General features: G+C 46.0%; 22 non-coding genes across 22 annotated transcripts; all 22 read left to right on the plus strand.

Moving 5' to 3' along the window:
* The first annotated feature begins 759 nt into the window (after nucleotides 1-759).
* trnap-cgg lies at nucleotides 760-831 on the plus strand. The gene has a single exon. It is a non-coding gene; the product is annotated as a tRNA-Pro (tRNA).
* Nucleotides 832-3,077: 2,246 nt separating this feature from the next.
* Nucleotides 3,078-3,149, plus strand: trnap-ugg. Its single transcript has one exon. It is a non-coding gene; the product is annotated as a tRNA-Pro (tRNA).
* Nucleotides 3,150-5,227: 2,078 nt separating this feature from the next.
* On the plus strand, nucleotides 5,228-5,299 carry trnap-ugg. The gene has a single exon. It is a non-coding gene; the product is annotated as a tRNA-Pro (tRNA).
* A 137-nt stretch (nucleotides 5,300-5,436) lies between these two features.
* trnap-agg lies at nucleotides 5,437-5,507 on the plus strand. The gene has a single exon. It is a non-coding gene; the product is annotated as a tRNA-Pro (tRNA).
* A 1,692-nt stretch (nucleotides 5,508-7,199) lies between these two features.
* On the plus strand, nucleotides 7,200-7,271 carry trnap-cgg. The gene has a single exon. It is a non-coding gene; the product is annotated as a tRNA-Pro (tRNA).
* Nucleotides 7,272-7,384: 113 nt separating this feature from the next.
* trnap-ugg lies at nucleotides 7,385-7,456 on the plus strand. Its single transcript has one exon. It is a non-coding gene; the product is annotated as a tRNA-Pro (tRNA).
* A 137-nt stretch (nucleotides 7,457-7,593) lies between these two features.
* On the plus strand, nucleotides 7,594-7,664 carry trnap-agg. Its single transcript has one exon. It is a non-coding gene; the product is annotated as a tRNA-Pro (tRNA).
* A 1,692-nt stretch (nucleotides 7,665-9,356) lies between these two features.
* Nucleotides 9,357-9,428, plus strand: trnap-cgg. Its single transcript has one exon. It is a non-coding gene; the product is annotated as a tRNA-Pro (tRNA).
* A 114-nt stretch (nucleotides 9,429-9,542) lies between these two features.
* trnap-ugg lies at nucleotides 9,543-9,614 on the plus strand. Its single transcript has one exon. It is a non-coding gene; the product is annotated as a tRNA-Pro (tRNA).
* Nucleotides 9,615-9,752: 138 nt separating this feature from the next.
* Nucleotides 9,753-9,824, plus strand: trnap-agg. The gene has a single exon. It is a non-coding gene; the product is annotated as a tRNA-Pro (tRNA).
* Nucleotides 9,825-11,517: 1,693 nt separating this feature from the next.
* trnap-cgg lies at nucleotides 11,518-11,589 on the plus strand. Its single transcript has one exon. It is a non-coding gene; the product is annotated as a tRNA-Pro (tRNA).
* A 114-nt stretch (nucleotides 11,590-11,703) lies between these two features.
* On the plus strand, nucleotides 11,704-11,775 carry trnap-ugg. The gene has a single exon. It is a non-coding gene; the product is annotated as a tRNA-Pro (tRNA).
* Nucleotides 11,776-11,913: 138 nt separating this feature from the next.
* trnap-agg lies at nucleotides 11,914-11,984 on the plus strand. Its single transcript has one exon. It is a non-coding gene; the product is annotated as a tRNA-Pro (tRNA).
* A 1,693-nt stretch (nucleotides 11,985-13,677) lies between these two features.
* trnap-cgg lies at nucleotides 13,678-13,749 on the plus strand. Its single transcript has one exon. It is a non-coding gene; the product is annotated as a tRNA-Pro (tRNA).
* Nucleotides 13,750-13,863: 114 nt separating this feature from the next.
* Nucleotides 13,864-13,935, plus strand: trnap-ugg. The gene has a single exon. It is a non-coding gene; the product is annotated as a tRNA-Pro (tRNA).
* Nucleotides 13,936-14,073: 138 nt separating this feature from the next.
* trnap-agg lies at nucleotides 14,074-14,144 on the plus strand. Its single transcript has one exon. It is a non-coding gene; the product is annotated as a tRNA-Pro (tRNA).
* Nucleotides 14,145-15,837: 1,693 nt separating this feature from the next.
* Nucleotides 15,838-15,909, plus strand: trnap-cgg. Its single transcript has one exon. It is a non-coding gene; the product is annotated as a tRNA-Pro (tRNA).
* A 114-nt stretch (nucleotides 15,910-16,023) lies between these two features.
* On the plus strand, nucleotides 16,024-16,095 carry trnap-ugg. Its single transcript has one exon. It is a non-coding gene; the product is annotated as a tRNA-Pro (tRNA).
* Nucleotides 16,096-16,232: 137 nt separating this feature from the next.
* trnap-agg lies at nucleotides 16,233-16,303 on the plus strand. Its single transcript has one exon. It is a non-coding gene; the product is annotated as a tRNA-Pro (tRNA).
* A 1,693-nt stretch (nucleotides 16,304-17,996) lies between these two features.
* On the plus strand, nucleotides 17,997-18,068 carry trnap-cgg. The gene has a single exon. It is a non-coding gene; the product is annotated as a tRNA-Pro (tRNA).
* Nucleotides 18,069-18,182: 114 nt separating this feature from the next.
* Nucleotides 18,183-18,254, plus strand: trnap-ugg. Its single transcript has one exon. It is a non-coding gene; the product is annotated as a tRNA-Pro (tRNA).
* A 134-nt stretch (nucleotides 18,255-18,388) lies between these two features.
* Nucleotides 18,389-18,460, plus strand: trnap-agg. Its single transcript has one exon. It is a non-coding gene; the product is annotated as a tRNA-Pro (tRNA).
* Nucleotides 18,461-19,136: the final 676 nt, after the last annotated feature.

Here is a 19,136-nt window from a genome sequence, read left to right on the forward strand (position 1 = left end):
TAGCTGTGCTGACATTGCTGAGCCTCCGTGAAAGATACACGTTACTGAAAGCAGCAGGCGAGCTAACGATGTAGCACGTCGGTCTGAATGCAGTCACTGTACCATTATCATGTAACGAGCATGGATTAGTTCAACATCAAGCTGATAAAAACATTACTGTACCGTTGCGCTGGGAGTTTACCTGAGTTTTCCACCATGTTGTGTGAAGCTGTCTCCCTGTCTCTCTATAGCCGCTCTCACTTTTTTCGGAGTACTGTGCCAATATGCCAGTGTCTCGCTGCGCTGAATGGAAGGTACGGCGCCGTGATGATATGCCTCTGAGACGGGAACGTTTAAGTAACAGAGCCCGAACATGTCTGGAGAAAAGCCACAGCCCGCATGCAGGCGTTTCTGTATTTCTGTATGAAAGCGGTTGTGTTTCGGATTATGCTCGCTCATGAGTTAAAGCCACACGTGTACGAGCACACCCTGGTTGCAATCTTAAAACCGCACCGCTAGTGGCCGCTGGAAACTCCACAATGCCCCTTTAATGTTGATGAAATCTGAGTCTTTCATCAAAACGGAAAAGGCATTTTGTGGCTCGTGTGTCTAGGGCTATGATTCTCGCATTGGGTGCGATAGGTTCCGGGTTCAAATCCCGGGAAGCCCTTGCTATGAACCAACAGGTGCTTCTTATTGCTTTTAATCGATAAAGCTTGCTCTACTTTATTTTAATGTTGATGAAATCTGAGTATTTCATCAAACAGAAAAGGGTTTTGTGGCTTGTTGGTCTAGGGGTATGTTTCTCGCTTCGGGTGCGAGAGGTCCCGGGTTCAAATCCCGGACGAGCCCACCCTCTGAACCCATAGAAGCTTCTTTATTGCTTTTAATATTAAAGCTTGTTTTCCAGTGATTTCATTTGGATGAAATCTGATTATTTCATCAACGCAGAAAGGAGATTTGTGGCTCGTTGGTCTAGGGTATGATTCTCGCTTTGGTGCGAGGGTCCCGGGTTCAAATCCCGGACGAGCCCTTGGAATGGGAGGTCCCGGGTTCAAAACCCGGGGAGCACTTGCTATGAACCCGTAGGTGCTTTTAATAGATAAAGCTTGTTTTACTTTAACGTGAGGAAATCTGAGTCTTTCATCAAAACAGAAAAGGTGTTTTGTGGCTCGTTGGTCTAGGGTATGATTCTCGCTTAGGTGCGAGAGGTCCCGGGTTCAAATCCCGGACGAGCCCTTACCAAGAAACCGTCGTTGCTTCAAATATGACTATTTTCACTGTAATTTAAAGGGCCATATGTAAGTTTTTGATTTTAGTAAATCAAATTTTCATTGCCTTTTGTCAATGGGCTGAAAAGTCACTTAGAAATGAAGCACACGCCTGTTTTCCTCCGTTGCTCGCATCAGCCACTATTCTGCTTTTAATGTGAGGACACCGGGTCGGATTCAGCCCTGTGCGCGCTCCCGAGCCTCTCACGCTACAGCGACAACACGGCAGCTAACGACATGCAGTCCACTAACAGCATAAACATAACCGGCTCACAGTGAAACACGGGCTCCACGTAAGGCCACAAAACACTAAAGGTTTATGTGCTGAAGCCCATCAGACCAAACAGGTTCAGATGATGTCGAGCAAGAACAAAGTGAGCATTAGTAAAGCTGGAGAACACAGAGAAAGTCACGTTAGCTCGCCGGCTAACACCGAGCAGTTGCTAATGTTATCCGGTGCAAAGTTGTATCGCTTTCCACGTTACTTCACCAACTAACGCCACCCATGTTACTTTCCTGTGTACCACTGGTATTATGTCAAAGTGTCAAAGCCTGCAAGAAATGATAACGGTAAAAAGCAAATGTGGATCGGTTTGTTTACTGTCCCCTAGTGATGCAGCCACGAGCAGCCAGCTAACGCTACACTAGATCGGACCTGCCGCTGTTTGCTTCGTAACGTTCAATTTAGATTTTATTGCCCTTTACCGATACTCAGGTACACAGCTTCTCCACCTCTCAGTCCTGTAACTAACGTGACCCACATAATATACAACACAGAGAAGAGCATCCACTAACACTAGTTAACTAACTGTTATAAAGTGTGACACAATCTCGTTAGAATATTCAGTCCGGCTCACTAACCGTTTCATTATCATCCATACTTTTAGCTGTGCTGACATTGCTGAGCCTCCGGTGAAAGATACACAGTTACTGAAAGCAGCAGGCGAGCTAACGATGTAGCACGTCGGCTGAATGCAGTCACTGTACCATTATCATGTAACGAGCATGGATTAGTTCAACATCAAGCTGATAAAAACATTACTGTACCGTTGCGCTGGGAGTTTACCTGAGTTTCCACCATGTTGTGTGAAGCTGTCTCCCTGTCTCTCTATAGCCGCTCTCACTTTTTTCAGGAGTACTGTGCCAATATGCCAGTGTCTCGCTGCGCTGAATGGAAGGTACGGCGCCGGTGATGATATGCCTCTGAGACGGGAACTTTAAGTAACAGAGCCCGAACATGTCTGGAGAAAAGCCACAGCCCGCATGCAGGCGTTTCTGTATTTCTGTATGAAAGCGGTTGTGTTTCGGATTATGCTCGCTCATGAGTTAAAGCCAGCACGTGTACGAGCACACGCCTGGTTGCAATCTTAAAACCGCACCGCTAGTGGCCGCTGGAAACTCCACAATGCCCCTTTAATGTTGATGAAATCTGAGTCTTTCATCAAAACGGAAAAGGCATTTTGTGGCTCGTGTGTCTAGGGCTATGATTCTCGCATTGGTGCGATAGGTTCCGGGTTCAAATCCCGGAAGCCCTTGCTATGAACCAACAGTGCTTCTTATTGCTTTTAATCGATAAAGCTTGCTCTACTTTATTTTAATGTTGATGAAATCTGAGTATTTCATCAAAACAGAAAAGGGTTTTGTGCTTGTTGGTCTAGGGGTATGTTTCTCGCTTCGGTGCGAGAGGTCCCGGGTTCAAATCCCGGACGAGCCCACCCTCTGAACCCATAGAAGCTTCTTTATTGCTTTTAATATATAAGCTTGTTTTCCAGTGATTTCATTTGGATGAAATCTGATTATTTCATCAACGCAGAAAAGGAGATTTGTGGCTCGTTGGTCTAGGGGTATGATTCTCGCTTTGGGTGCGAGAGGTCCCGGGTTCAAATCCCGGACGAGCCCTTGGAATGGGAGGTCCCGGGTTCAAAACCCGGGGAGCACTTGCTATGAACCCGTAGGTGCTTTTAATAGATAAAGCTTGTTTTACTTTAACGTTGAGGAATCTGAGTCTTTCATCAAAACAGAAAAGGTGTTTTGTGGCTCGTTGGTCTAGGGTATGATTCTCGCTTAGGGTGCGAGAGGTCCCGGTTCAAATCCCGGACGAGCCCTTACCAAGAAACCGTCGTTGCTTCAAATATGAAGCTATTTTCACTGTAATTTAAAGGGGCCATATGTAAGTTTTTGATTTTAGTAAATCAAATTTTCATTGCCTTATTGTCAATGGGCTGAAAAGTCACTTAGAAATGAAGCACACGCCTGTTTTCTCCGTTGCTCGCATCAGCCACTATTCTGCTTTTAATGTGAGGACACCGGGTCGGATTCAGCCCTGTGCGCGCTCCCGAGCCTCTCACGCTACAGCGACAACACGGCAGCTAACGACATGCAGTCCACTAACAGCATAAACATAACCGGCTCACAGTGAAACACGGGCTCCACGTAAGGCCACAAAACAACAATAAAGGTTTATGTGCTGAAGCCCATCAGACCAAACAGGTTCAGATGATGTCGAGCAAGAACAAAGTGACATTAGTAAAGCTGGAGAAACACAGAGAAAGTCACGTTAGCTCGCCGGCTAACACCGAGCAGTTGCTAATGTTATCCGGTGCAAAGTTGTATCGCTTTCCACGTTACTTCACCAACTAACGCCACCCATGTTACTTTCCTGTGTACCACTGGTATTATGTCAAAGTGTCAAAGCCTGCAAGAAATGATGTAACGGTAAAAGCAAATGTGGATCGGTTTGTTTACTGTCCCCTAGTGATGCAGCCACGAGCAGCCAGCTAACGCTACACTAGATCGGACCTGCCGCTGTTTGCTTCGTAACGTTCAATTTAGATTTTATTGCCCTTTACCGATACTCAGGTACACAGCTTCTCCACCTCTCAGTCGCTGTAACTAACGTGACCCACATAATATACAACACAGAGGAAGAGCATCCACTAACACTAGTTAACTAACTGTTATAAAGTGTGACACAATCTCGTTAGAATATTCAGTCCGGCTCACTAACCGTTTCATTATCATCCAATACTTTTAGCTGTGCTGACATTGCTGAGCCTCCGGTGAAAGATACACAGTTACTGAAAGCAGCAGGCGAGCTAACGATGTAGCACGTCGGCTGAATGCAGTCACTGTACCATTATCATGTAACGAGCATGGATTAGTTCAACATCAAGCTGATAAAAACATTACTGTACCGTTGCGCTGGGAGTTTACCTGAGTTTCCACCATGTTGTGTGAAGCTGTCTCCCTGTCTCTCTATAGCCGCTCTCACTTTTTTCGGAGTACTGTGCCAATATGCCAGTGTCTCGCTGCGCTGAATGGAAGGTACGGCGCCGGTGATGATGCCTCTGAGACGGGAACGTTTAAGTAACAGAGCCCGAACATGTCTGGAGAAAAGCCACAGCCCGCATGCAGGCGTTTCTGTATTTCTGTATGAAAGCGGTTGTGTTTCGGATTATGCTCGCTCATGAGTTAAAGCCAGCACGTGTACCACACACGCCTGGTTGCAATCTTAAAACCGCACCGCTAGTGGCCGCTGGAAACTCCACAATGCCCCTTTAATGTTGATGAAATCTGAGTCTTTCATCAAAACGGAAAAGGCATTTTGTGGCTCGTGTGTCTAGGGCTATGATTCTCGCATTGGGTGCGATAGGTTCCGGGTTCAAATCCCGGGAAGCCCTTGCTATGAACCAACAGGTGCTTCTTATTGCTTTTAATCGATAAAGCTTGCTCTACTTTATTTTAATGTTGATGAAATCTGAGTATTTCATCAAAACAGAAAAGGTGTTTTGTGGCTTGTTGGTCTAGGGGTATGTTTCTCGCTTCGGGTGCGAGAGGTCCCGGTTCAAATCCCGGACGAGCCCACCCTCTGAACCCATAGAAGCTTCTTTATTGCTTTTAATATATAAAGCTTGTTTTCCAGTGATTTCATTTGGATGAAATCTGATTATTTCATCAACGCAGAAAAGGAGATTTGTGGCTCGTTGGTCTAGGGGTATGATTCTCGCTTTGGGTGCGAGAGGTCCCGGGTTCAAATCCCGGACGAGCCCTTGGAATGGGAGGTCCCGGGTTCAAAACCCGGGGAGCACTTGCTATGAACCCGTAGGTGCTTTTAATAGATAAAGCTTGTTTTACTTTAACGTTGAGGAAATCTGAGTCTTTCATCAAAACAGAAAAGGTGTTTTGTGGCTCGTTGGTCTAGGGTATGATTCTCGCTTAGGGTGCGAGAGGTCCCGGGTTCAAATCCCGGACGAGCCCTTACCAAGAAACCGTCGTTGCTTCAAATATGAAGCTATTTTCACTGTAATTTAAAGGGGCCATATGTAAGTTTTTGATTTTAGTAAATCAAATTTTCATTGCCTTATTGTCAATGGGCTGAAAAGTCACTTAGAAATGAAGCACACGCCTGTTTTCTCCGTTGCTCGCATCAGCCACTATTCTGCTTTTAATGTGAGGACACCGGGTCGGATTCAGCCCTGTGCGCGCTCCCGAGCCTCTCACGCTACAGCGACAACACGGCAGCTAACGACATGCAGTCCACTAACAGCATAAACATAACCGGCTCACAGTAAACACGGGCTCCACGTAAGGCCACAAAACAACAATAAAGGTTTATGTGCTGAAGCCCATCAGACCAAACAGGTTCAGATGATGTCGAGCAAGAACAAAGTGAGCATTAGTAAAGCTGGAGAAACACAGAGAAAGTCACGTTAGCTCGCCGGCTAACACCGAGCAGTTGCTAATGTTATCCGGTGCAAAGTTGTATCGCTTTCCACGTTACTTCACCAACTAACGCCACCCATGTTACTTTCCTGTGTACCACTGGTATTATGTCAAAGTGTCAAAGCCTGCAAGAAATGATGTAACGGTAAAAAGCAAATGTGGATCGGTTTGTTTACTGTCCCCTAGTGATGCAGCCACGAGCAGCCAGCTAACGCTACACTAGATCGGACCTGCCGCTGTTTGCTTCGTAACGTTCAATTTAGATTTTATTGCCCTTTACCGATACTCAGGTACACAGCTTCTCCACCTCTCAGTCGCTGTAACTAACGTGACCCACATAATATACAACACAGAGGAAGAGCATCCACTAACACTAGTTAACTAACTGTTATAAAGTGTGACACAATCTCGTTAGAATATTCAGTCCGGCTCACTAACCGTTTCATTATCATCCAATACTTTTAGCTGTGCTGACATTGCTGAGCCTCCGGTGAAAGATACACAGTTACTGAAAGCAGCAGGCGAGCTAACGATGTAGCACGTCGGCTGAATGCAGTCACTGTACCATTATCATGTAACGAGCATGGATTAGTTCAACATCAAGCTGATAAAAACATTACTGTACCGTTGCGCTGGGAGTTTACCTGAGTTTCCACCATGTTGTGTGAAGCTGTCTCCCTGTCTCTCTATAGCCGCTCTCACTTTTTTCGGGAGTACTGTGCCAATATGCCAGTGTCTCGCTGCGCTGAATGGAAGGTACGGCGCCGGTGATGATCTGCCTCTGAGACGGGAACATTTAAGTAACAGAGCCCGAACATGTCTGGAGAAAAGCCACAGCCCGCATGCAGGCGTTTCTGTATTTCTGTATGAAAGCGGTTGTGTTTCGGATTATGCTCGCTCATGAGTTAAAGCCAGCACGTGTACGAGCACACGCCTGGTTGCAATCTTAAAACCGCACCGCTAGTGGCCGCTGGAAACTCCACAATGCCCCTTTAATGTTGATGAAATCTGAGTCTTTCATCAAAACGGAAAAGGCATTTTGTGGCTCGTGTGTCTAGGGCTATGATTCTCGCATTGGGTGCGATAGGTTCCGGGTTCAAATCCCGGGAAGCCCTTGCTATGAACCAACAGGTGCTTCTTATTGCTTTTAATCGATAAAGCTTGCTCTACTTTATTTTAATGTTGATGAAATCTGAGTATTTCATCAAAACAGAAAAGGTGTTTTGTGGCTTGTTGGTCTAGGGGTATGTTTCTCGCTTCGGGTGCGAGAGGTCCCGGGTTCAAATCCCGGACGAGCCCACCCTCTGAACCCATAGAAGCTTCTTTATTGCTTTTAATATATAAGCTTGTTTTCCAGTGATTTCATTTGGATGAAATCTGATTATTTCATCAACGCAGAAAAGGAGATTTGTGGCTCGTTGGTCTAGGGGTATGATTCTCGCTTTGGGTGCGAGAGGTCCCGGGTTCAAATCCCGGACGAGCCCTTGGAATGGGAGGTCCCGGGTTCAAAACCCGGGGAGCACTTGCTATGAACCCGTAGGTGCTTTTAATAGATAAAGCTTGTTTTACTTTAACGTTGAGGAAATCTGAGTCTTTCATCAAAACAGAAAAGGTGTTTTGTGGCTCGTTGGTCTAGGGTATGATTCTCGCTTAGGGTGCGAGAGGTCCCGGGTTCAAATCCCGGACGAGCCCTTACCAAGAAACCGTCGTTGCTTCAAATATGAAGCTATTTTCACTGTAATTTAAAGGGGCCATATGTAAGTTTTTGATTTTAGTAAATCAAATTTTCATTGCCTTATTGTCAATGGGCTGAAAAGTCACTTAGAAATGAAGCACACGCCTGTTTTCTCCGTTGCTCGCATCAGCCACTATTCTGCTTTTAATGTGAGGACACCGGGTCGGATTCAGCCCTGTGCGCGCTCCCGAGCCTCTCACGCTACAGCGACAACACGGCAGCTAACGACATGCAGTCCACTAACAGCATAAACATAACCGGCTCACAGTGAAACACGGGCTCCACGTAAGGCCACAAAACAACAATAAAGGTTTATGTGCTGAAGCCCATCAGACCAAACAGGTTCAGATGATGTCGAGCAAGAACAAAGTGAGCATTAGTAAAGCTGGAGAAACACAGAGAAAGTCACGTTAGCTCGCCGGCTAACACCGAGCAGTTGCTAATGTTATCCGGTGCAAAGTTGTATCGCTTTCCACGTTACTTCACCAACTAACGCCACCCATGTTACTTTCCTGTGTACCACTGGTATTATGTCAAAGTGTCAAAGCCTGCAAGAAATGATGTAACGGTAAAAAGCAAATGTGGATCGGTTTGTTTACTGTCCCCTAGTGATGCAGCCACGAGCAGCCAGCTAACGCTACACTAGATCGGACCTGCCGCTGTTTGCTTCGTAACGTTCAATTTAGATTTTATTGCCCTTTACCGATACTCAGGTACACAGCTTCTCCACCTCTCAGTCGCTGTAACTAACGTGACCCACATAATATACAACACAGAGGAAGAGCATCCACTAACACTAGTTAACTAACTGTTATAAAGTGTGACACAATCTCGTTAGAATATTCAGTCCGGCTCACTAACCGTTTCATTATCATCCAATACTTTTAGCTGTGCTGACATTGCTGAGCCTCCGGTGAAAGATACACAGTTACTGAAAGCAGCAGGCGAGCTAACGATGTAGCACGTCGGCTGAATGCAGTCACTGTACCATTATCATGTAACGAGCATGGATTAGTTCAACATCAAGCTGATAAAAACATTACTGTACCGTTGCGCTGGGAGTTTACCTGAGTTTCCACCATGTTGTGTGAAGCTGTCTCCCTGTCTCTCTATAGCCGCTCTCACTTTTTTCGGAGTACTGTGCCAATATGCCAGTGTCTCGCTGCGCTGAATGGAAGGTACGGCGCCGGTGATGATCTGCCTCTGAGACGGGAACATTTAAGTAACAGAGCCCGAACATGTCTGGAGAAAAGCCACAGCCCGCATGCAGGCGTTTCTGTATTTCTGTATGAAAGCGGTTGTGTTTCGGATTATGCTCGCTCATGAGTTAAAGCCAGCACGTGTACGAGCACACGCCTGGTTGCAATCTTAAAACCGCACCGCTAGTGGCCGCTGGAAACTCCACAATGCCCCTTTAATGTTGATGAAATCTGAGTCTTTCATCAAAACGGAAAAGGCATTTTGTGGCTCGTGTGTCTAGGGCTATGATTCTCGCATTGGGTGCGATAGGTTCCGGGTTCAAATCCCGGGAAGCCCTTGCTATGAACCAACAGGTGCTTCTTATTGCTTTTAATCGATAAAGCTTGCTCTACTTTATTTTAATGTTGATGAAATCTGAGTATTTCATCAAAACAGAAAAGGTGTTTTGTGGCTTGTTGGTCTAGGGGTATGATTCTCGCTTCGGGTGCGAGAGGTCCCGGGTTCAAATCCCGGACGAGCCCACCCTCTGAACCCATAGAAGCTTCTTTATTGCTTTTAATATATAAAGCTTGTTTTCCAGTGATTTCATTTGGATGAAATCTGATTATTTCATCAACGCAGAAAAGGAGATTTGTGGCTCGTTGGTCTAGGGGTATGATTCTCGCTTTGGGTGCGAGAGGTCCCGGGTTCAAATCCCGGACGAGCCCTTGGAATGGGAGGTCCTGGGTTCAAAACCCGAGGGAGCACTTGCTATGAACCCGTAGGTGCTTTTAATAGATAAAGCTTGTTTTACTTTAACGTTGAGGAAATCTGAGTCTTTTATCAAAACAGAAAAGGTGATTTGTGGCTCGTTGGTCTAGGGGTATGATTCTCGCTTAGGGTGCGAGAGGTCCCGGGTTCAAATCCCGGACGAGCCCTTACCAAGAAACCGTCGTTGCTTCAAATATGAAGCTATTTTCACTGTAATTTAAAGGGGCCATATGTAAGTTTTTGATTTTAGTAAATCAAATTTTCATTGCCTTATTGTCAATGGGCTGAAAAGTCACTTAGAAATGAAGCACACGCCTGTTTTCTCCGTTGCTCGCATCAGCCACTATTCTGCTTTTAATGTGAGGACACCGGGTCGGATTCAGCCCTGTGCGCGCTCCCGAGCCTCTCACGCTACAGCGACAACACGGCAGCTAACGACATGCAGTCCACTAACAGCATAAACATAACCGGCTCACAGTGAAACACGGGCTCCACGTAAGGCCACAAAACAACAATAAAGGTTTATGTGCTGAAGCCCATCAGACCAAACAGGTTCAGATGATGTCGAGCAAGAACAAAGTGAGCATTAGTAAAGCTGGAGAAACACAGAGAAAGTCACGTTAGCTCGCCGGCTAACACCGAGCAGTTGCTAATGTTATCCGGTGCAAAGTTGTATCGCTTTCCACGTTACTTCACCAACTAACGCCACCCATGTTACTTTCCTGTGTACCACTGGTATTATGTCAAAGTGTCAAAGCCTGCAAGAAATGATGTAACGGTAAAAAGCAAATGTGGATCGGTTTGTTTACTGTCCCCTAGTGATGCAGCCACGAGCAGCCAGCTAACGCTACACTAGATCGGACCTGCCGCTGTTTGCTTCGTAACGTTCAATTTAGATTTTATTGCCCTTTACCGATACTCAGGTACACAGCTTCTCCACCTCTCAGTCGCTGTAACTAACGTGACCCACATAATATACAACACAGAGGAAGAGCATCCACTAACACTAGTTAACTAACTGTTATAAAGTGTGACACAATCTCGTTAGAATATTCAGTCCGGCTCACTAACCGTTTCATTATCATCCAATACTTTTAGCTGTGCTGACATTGCTGAGCCTCCGGTGAAAGATACACAGTTACTGAAAGCAGCAGGCGAGCTAACGATGTAGCACGTCGGCTGAATGCAGTCACTGTACCATTATCATGTAACGAGCATGGATTAGTTCAACATCAAGCTGATAAAAACATTACTGTACCGTTGCGCTGGGAGTTTACCTGAGTTTCCACCATGTTGTGTGAAGCTGTCTCCCTGTCTCTCTATAGCCGCTCTCACTTTTTTCGGGAGTACTGTGCCAATATGCCAGTGTCTCGCTGCGCTGAATGGAAGGTACGGCGCCGGTGATGATCTGCCTCTGAGACGGGAACATTTAAGTAACAGAGCCCGAACATGTCTGGAGAAAAGCCACAGCCCGCATGCAGGCGTTTCTGTATTTCTGTATGAAAGCGGTTGTGTTTCGGATTATGCTCGCTCATGAGTTAAAGCCAGCACGTGTACGAGCACACGCCTGGTTGCAATCTTAAAACCGCACCGCTAGTGGCCGCTGGAAACTCCACAATGCCCCTTTAATGTTGATGAAATCTGAGTCTTTCATCAAAACGGAAAAGGCATTTTGTGGCTCGTGTGTCTAGGGCTATGATTCTCGCATTGGGTGCGATAGGTTCCGGGTTCAAATCCCGGGAAGCCCTTGCTATGAACCAACAGGTGCTTCTTATTGCTTTTAATCGATAAAGCTTGCTCTACTTTATTTTAATGTTGATGAAATCTGAGTATTTCATCAAAACAGAAAAGGTGTTTTGTGGCTTGTTGGTCTAGGGGTATGTTTCTCGCTTCGGGTGCGAGAGGTCCCGGGTTCAAATCCCGGACGAGCCCACCCTCTGAACCCATAGAAGCTTCTTTATTGCTTTTAATATATAAAGCTTGTTTTCCAGTGATTTCATTTGGATGAAATCTGATTATTTCATCAACGCAGAAAAGGAGATTTGTGGCTCGTTGGTCTAGGGGTATGATTCTCGCTTTGGGTGCGAGAGGTCCCGGGTTCAAATCCCGGACGAGCCCTTGGAATGGGAGGTCCCGGGTTCAAAACCCGGGGGAGCACTTGCTATGAACCCGTAGGTGCTTTTAATAGATAAAGCTTGTTTTACTTTAACGTTGAGGAAATCTGAGTCTTTCATCAAAACAGAAAAGGTGTTTTGTGGCTCGTTGGTCTAGGGTATGATTCTCGCTTAGGGTGCGAGAGGTCCCGGGTTCAAATCCCGGACGAGCCCTTACCAAGAAACCGTCGTTGCTTCAAATATGAAGCTATTTTCACTGTAATTTAAAGGGGCCATATGTAAGTTTTTGATTTTAGTAAATCAAATTTTCATTGCCTTATTGTCAATGGGCTGAAAAGTCACTTAGAAATGAAGCACACGCCTGTTTTCTCCGTTGCTCGCATCAGCCACTATTCTGCTTTTAATGTGAGGACACCGGGTCGGATTCAGCCCTGTGCGCGCTCCCGAGCCTCTCACGCTACAGCGACAACACGGCAGCTAACGACATGCAGTCCACTAACAGCATAAACATAACCGGCTCACAGTGAAACACGGGCTCCACGTAAGGCCACAAAACAACAATAAAGGTTTATGTGCTGAAGCCCATCAGACCAAACAGGTTCAGATGATGTCGAGCAAGAACAAAGTGAGCATTAGTAAAGCTGGAGAAACACAGAGAAAGTCACGTTAGCTCGCCGGCTAACACCGAGCAGTTGCTAATGTTATCCGGTGCAAAGTTGTATCGCTTTCCACGTTACTTCACCAACTAACGCCACCCATGTTACTTTCCTGTGTACCACTGGTATTATGTCAAAGTGTCAAAGCCTGCAAGAAATGATGTAACGGTAAAAAGCAAATGTGGATCGGTTTGTTTACTGTCCCCTAGTGATGCAGCCACGAGCAGCCAGCTAACGCTACACTAGATCGGACCTGCCGCTGTTTGCTTCGTAACGTTCAATTTAGATTTTATTGCCCTTTACCGATACTCAGGTACACAGCTTCTCCACCTCTCAGTCGCTGTAACTAACGTGACCCACATAATATACAACACAGAGGAAGAGCATCCACTAACACTAGTTAACTAACTGTTATAAAGTGTGACACAATCTCGTTAGAATATTCAGTCCGGCTCACTAACCGTTTCATTATCATCCAATACTTTTAGCTGTGCTGACATTGCTGAGCCTCCGGTGAAAGATACACAGTTACTGAAAGCAGCAGGCGAGCTAACGATGTAGCACGTCGGCTGAATGCAGTCACTGTACCATTATCATGTAACGAGCATGGATTAGTTCAACATCAAGCTGATAAAAACATTACTGTACCGTTGCGCTGGGAGTTTACCTGAGTTTCCACCATGTTGTGTGAAGCTGTCTCCCTGTCTCTCTATAGCCGCTCTCACTTTTTTCGGGAGTACTGTGCCAATATGCCAGTGTCTCGCTGCGCTGAATGGAAGGTACGGCGCCGGTGATGATCTGCCTCTGAGACGGGAACATTTAAGTAACAGAGCCCGAACATGTCTGGAGAAAAGCCACAGCCCGCATGCAGGCGTTTCTGTATTTCTGTATGAAAGCGGTTGTGTTTCGGATTATGCTCGCTCATGAGTTAAAGCCAGCACGTGTACGAGCACACGCCTGGTTGCAATCTTAAAACCGCACCGCTAGTGGCCGCTGGAAACTCCACAATGCCCCTTTAATGTTGATGAAATCTGAGTCTTTCATCAAAACGGAAAAGGCATTTTGTGGCTCGTGTGTCTAGGGCTATGATTCTCGCATTGGGTGCGATAGGTTCCGGGTTCAAATCCCGGGAAGCCCTTGCTATGAACCAACAGGTGCTTCTTATTGCTTTTAATCGATAAAGCTTGCTCTACTTTATTTTAATGTTGATGAAATCTGAGTATTTCATCAAAACAGAAAAGGTGTTTTGTGGCTTGTTGGTCTAGGGGTATGTTTCTCGCTTCGGGTGCGAGAGGTCCCGGGTTCAAATCCCGGACGAGCCCACCCTCTGAACCCATAGAAGCTTCTTTATTGCTTTTAATATATAAAGCTTGTTTTCCAGTGATTTCATTTGGATGAAATCTGATTATTTCATCAACGCAGAAAAGGAGATTTGTGGCTCGTTGGTCTAGGGGTATGATTCTCGCTTTGGGTGCGAGAGGTCCCGGGTTCAAATCCCGGACGAGCCCTTGGAATGGGAGGTCCCGGGTTCAAAACCCGGGGGAGCACTTGCTATGAACCCGTAGGTGCTTTTAATAGATAAAGCTTGTTTTACTTTAACGTTGAGGAAATCTGAGTCTTTCATCAAAACAGAAAAGGTGTTTTGTGGCTCGTTGGTCTAGGGTATGATTCTCGCTTAGGGTGCGAGAGGTCCCGGGTTCAAATCCCGGACGAGCCCTTACCAAGAAACCGTCGTTGCTTCAAATATGAAGCTATTTTCACTGTAATTTAAAGGGGCCATATGTAAGTTTTTGATTTTAGTAAATCAAATTTTCATTGCCTTATTGTCAATGGGCTGAAAAGTCACTTAGAAATGAAGCACACGCCTGTTTTCTCCGTTGCTCGCATCAGCCACTATTCTGCTTTTAATGTGAGGACACCGGGTCGGATTCAGCCCTGTGCGCGCTCCCGAGCCTCTCACGCTACAGCGACAACACGGCAGCTAACGACATGCAGTCCACTAACAGCATAAACATAACCGGCTCACAGTGAAACACGGGCTCCACGTAAGGCCACAAAACAACAATAAAGGTTTATGTGCTGAAGCCCATCAGACCAAACAGGTTCAGATGATGTCGAGCAAGAACAAAGTGAGCATTAGTAAAGCTGGAGAAACACAGAGAAAGTCACGTTAGCTCGCCGGCTAACACCGAGCAGTTGCTAATGTTATCCGGTGCAAAGTTGTATCGCTTTCCACGTTACTTCACCAACTAACGCCACCCATGTTACTTTCCTGTGTACCACTGGTATTATGTCAAAGTGTCAAAGCCTGCAAGAAATGATGTAACGGTAAAAAGCAAATGTGGATCGGTTTGTTTACTGTCCCCTAGTGATGCAGCCACGAGCAGCCAGCTAACGCTACACTAGATCGGACCTGCCGCTGTTTGCTTCGTAACGTTCAATTTAGATTTTATTGCCCTTTACCGATACTCAGGTACACAGCTTCTCCACCTCTCAGTCGCTGTAACTAACGTGACCCACATAATATACAACACAGAGGAAGAGCATCCACTAACACTAGTTAACTAACTGTTATAAAGTGTGACACAATCTCGTTAGAATATTCAGTCCGGCTCACTAACCGTTTCATTATCATCCAATACTTTTAGCTGTGCTGACATTGCTGAGCCTCCGGTGAAAGATACACAGTTACTGAAAGCAGCAGGCGAGCTAACGATGTAGCACGTCGGCTGAATGCAGTCACTGTACCATTATCATGTAACGAGCATGGATTAGTTCAACATCAAGCTGATAAAAACATTACTGTACCGTTGCGCTGGGAGTTTACCTGAGTTTCCACCATGTTGTGTGAAGCTGTCTCCCTGTCTCTCTATAGCCGCTCTCACTTTTTTCGGGAGTACTGTGCCAATATGCCAGTGTCTCGCTGCGCTGAATGGAAGGTACGGCGCCGGTGATGATCTGCCTCTGAGACGGGAACATTTAAGTAACAGAGCCCGAACATGTCTGGAGAAAAGCCACAGCCCGCATGCAGGCGTTTCTGTATTTCTGTATGAAAGCGGTTGTGTTTCGGATTATGCTCGCTCATGAGTTAAAGCCAGCACGTGTACGAGCACACGCCTGGTTGCAATCTTAAAACCGCACCGCTAGTGGCCGCTGGAAACTCCACAATGCCCCTTTAATGTTGATGAAATCTGAGTCTTTCATCAAAACGGAAAAGGCATTTTGTGGCTCGTGTGTCTAGGGCTATGATTCTCGCATTGGGTGCGATAGGTTCCGGGTTCAAATCCCGGGAAGCCCTTGCTATGAACCAACAGGTGCTTCTTATTGCTTTTAATCGATAAAGCTTGCTCTACTTTATTTTAATGTTGATGAAATCTGAGTATTTCATCAAAACAGAAAAGGTGTTTTGTGGCTTGTTGGTCTAGGGGTATGTTTCTCGCTTCGGGTGCGAGAGGTCCCGGGTTCAAATCCCGGACGAGCCCACCCTCTGAACCCATAGAAGCTTCTTTATTGCTTTTAATATATAAAGCTTGTTTTCCAGTGATTTCATTTGGATGAAATCTGATTATTTCATCAACGCAGAAAAGGAGATTTGTGGCTCGTTGGTCTAGGGGTATGATTCTCGCTTTGGGTGCGAGAGGTCCCGGGTTCAAATCCCGGACGAGCCCTTGGAATGGGAGGTCCCGGGTTCAAAACCCGGGGAGCACTTGCTATGAACCCGTAGGTGCTTTTAATAGATAAAGCTTGTTTTACTTTAACGTTGAGGAAATCTGAGTCTTTCATCAAAACAGAAAAGGTGTTTTGTGGCTCGTTGGTCTAGGGTATGATTCTCGCTTAGGGTGCGAGAGGTCCCGGGTTCAAATCCCGGACGAGCCCTTACCAAGAAACCGTCGTTGCTTCAAATATGAAGCTATTTTCACTGTAATTTAAAGGGGCCATATGTAAGTTTTTGATTTTAGTAAATCAAATTTTCATTGCCTTATTGTCAATGGGCTGAAAAGTCACTTAGAAATGAAGCACACGCCTGTTTTCTCCGTTGCTCGCATCAGCCACTATTCTGCTTTTAATGTGAGGACACCGGGTCGGATTCAGCCCTGTGCGCGCTCCCGAGCCTCTCACGCTACAGCGACAACACGGCAGCTAACGACATGCAGTCCACTAACAGCATAAACATAACCGGCTCACAGTGAAACACGGGCTCCACGTAAGGCCACAAAACAACAATAAAGGTTTATGTGCTGAAGCCCATCAGACCAAACAGGTTCAGATGATGTCGAGCAAGAACAAAGTGAGCATTAGTAAAGCTGGAGAAACACAGAGAAAGTCACGTTAGCTCGCCGGCTAACACCGAGCAGTTGCTAATGTTATCCGGTGCAAAGTTGTATCGCTTTCCACGTTACTTCACCAACTAACGCCACCCATGTTACTTTCCTGTGTACCACTGGTATTATGTCAAAGTGTCAAAGCCTGCAAGAAATGATGTAACGGTAAAAAGCAAATGTGGATCGGTTTGTTTACTGTCCCCTAGTGATGCAGCCACGAGCAGCCAGCTAACGCTACACTAGATCGGACCTGCCGCTGTTTGCTTCGTAACGTTCAATTTAGATTTTATTGCCCTTTACCGATACTCAGGTACACAGCTTCTCCACCTCTCAGTCGCTGTAACTAACGTGACCCACATAATATACAACACAGAGGAAGAGCATCCACTAACACTAGTTAACTAACTGTTATAAAGTGTGACACAATCTCGTTAGAATATTCAGTCCGGCTCACTAACCGTTTCATTATCATCCAATACTTTTAGCTGTGCTGACATTGCTGAGCCTCCGGTGAAAGATACACAGTTACTGAAAGCAGCAGGCGAGCTAACGATGTAGCACGTCGGCTGAATGCAGTCACTGTACCATTATCATGTAACGAGCATGGATTAGTTCAACATCAAGCTGATAAAAACATTACTGTACCGTTGCGCTGGGAGTTTACCTGAGTTTCCACCATGTTGTGTGAAGCCGTCTCCCTGTCTCTCTATAGCCGCTCTCACTTTTTTCGGGAGTACTGTGCCAATATGCCAGTGTCTCGCTGCGCTGAATGGAAGGTACGGCGCCGGTGATGATCTGCCTCTGAGACGGGAACATTTAAGTAACAGAGCCCGAACATGTCTGGAGAAAAGCCACAGCCCGCATGCAGGCGTTTCTGTATTTCTGTATGAAAGCGGTTGTGTTTCGGATTATGCTCGCTCATGAGTTAAAGCCAGCACGTGTACAGCACACGCCTGGTTGCAATCTTAAAACCGCACCGCTAGTGGCCGCTGGAAACTCCACAATGCCCCTTTAATGTTGATGAAATCTGAGTCTTTCATCAAAACGGAAAAGGCATTTTGTGGCTCGTGTGTCTAGGGCTATGATTCTCGCATTGGGTGCGATAGGTTCCGGGTTCAAATCCCGGCAAAGCCCTTGCTATGAACCAACAGGTGCTTCTTATTGCTTTTAATCGATAAAGCTTGCTCTACTTTATTTTAATGTTGATGAAATCTGAGTATTTCATCAAAACAGAAAAGGTGTTTTGTGGCTTGTTGGTCTAGGGGTATGTTTCTCGCTTCGGGTGCGAGAGGTCCCGGGTTCAAATCCCGGACGAGCCCACCCTCTGAACCCATAGAAGCTTCTTTATTGCTTTTAATATATAAAGCTTGTTTTCCAGTGATTTCATTTGGATGAAATCTGATTATTTCATCAACGCAGAAAAGGAGATTTGTGGCTCGTTGGTCTAGGGGTATGATTCTCGCTTTGGGTGCGAGAGGTCCCGGGTTCAAATCCCGGACGAGCCCATGGAATGGGAGGTCCGGGTTCAAAACCCGGGGGAGCACTTGCTATGAACCCGTAGGTGCTTTTAATAGATAAAGCTTGTTTTACTTTAACGTTGAGGAAATCTGAGTCTTTCATCAAACAGAAAAGGGTTTGTGGCTCGTTGGTCTAGGGGTATGATTCTCGCTTAGGGTGCGAGAGGTCCCGGGTTCAAATCCCGGACGAGCCCTTACCAAGAAACCGTCGTTGCTTCAAATATGAAGCTTTTCACTGTAATTTAAAGGGGCCATATGTAAGTTTTTGATTTTAGTAAATCAAATTTTCATTGCCATATTGTCAATGGGCTGAAAAGTCACTTAGAAATGAAGCACACGCCTGTTTTCTCCGTTGCTCGCATCAGCCACTATTCTGCTTTTAATGTGAGGACACCGGGTCGGATTCAGCCCTGTGCGCGCTCCCGAGCCTCTCACGCTACAGCGACAACACGGCAGCTAACGACATGCAGTCCACTAACAGCATAAACATAACCGGCTCACAGTGAAACACGGGCTCCACGTAAGGCCACAAAACAACAATAAAGGTTTATGTGCTGAAGCCCATCAGACCAAACAGGTTCAGATGATGTCGAGCAAGAACAAAGTGAGCATTAGTAAAGCTGGAGAAACACAGAGAAAGTCACGTTAGCTCGCCGGCTAACACCGAGCAGTTGCTAATGTTATCCGGTGCAAAGTTGTATCGCTTTCCACGTTACTTCACCAACTAACGCCACCCATGTTACTTTCCTGTGTACCACTGGTATTATGTCAAAGTGTCAAAGCCTGCAAGAAATGATGTAACGGTAAAAAGCAAATGTGGATCGGTTTGTTTACTGTCCCTAGTGATGCAGCCACGAGCAGCCAGCTAAC

The sequence above is a fragment of the Micropterus salmoides genome, unplaced genomic scaffold, assembly GCF_014851395.1.
Source record: "Micropterus salmoides isolate LMB-PRFRI ecotype aquatic unplaced genomic scaffold, ASM1485139v1 Ms_hic_scaffold_1, whole genome shotgun sequence".
Classification (NCBI taxonomy): Eukaryota; Metazoa; Chordata; class Actinopteri; order Centrarchiformes; family Centrarchidae; genus Micropterus; species Micropterus salmoides.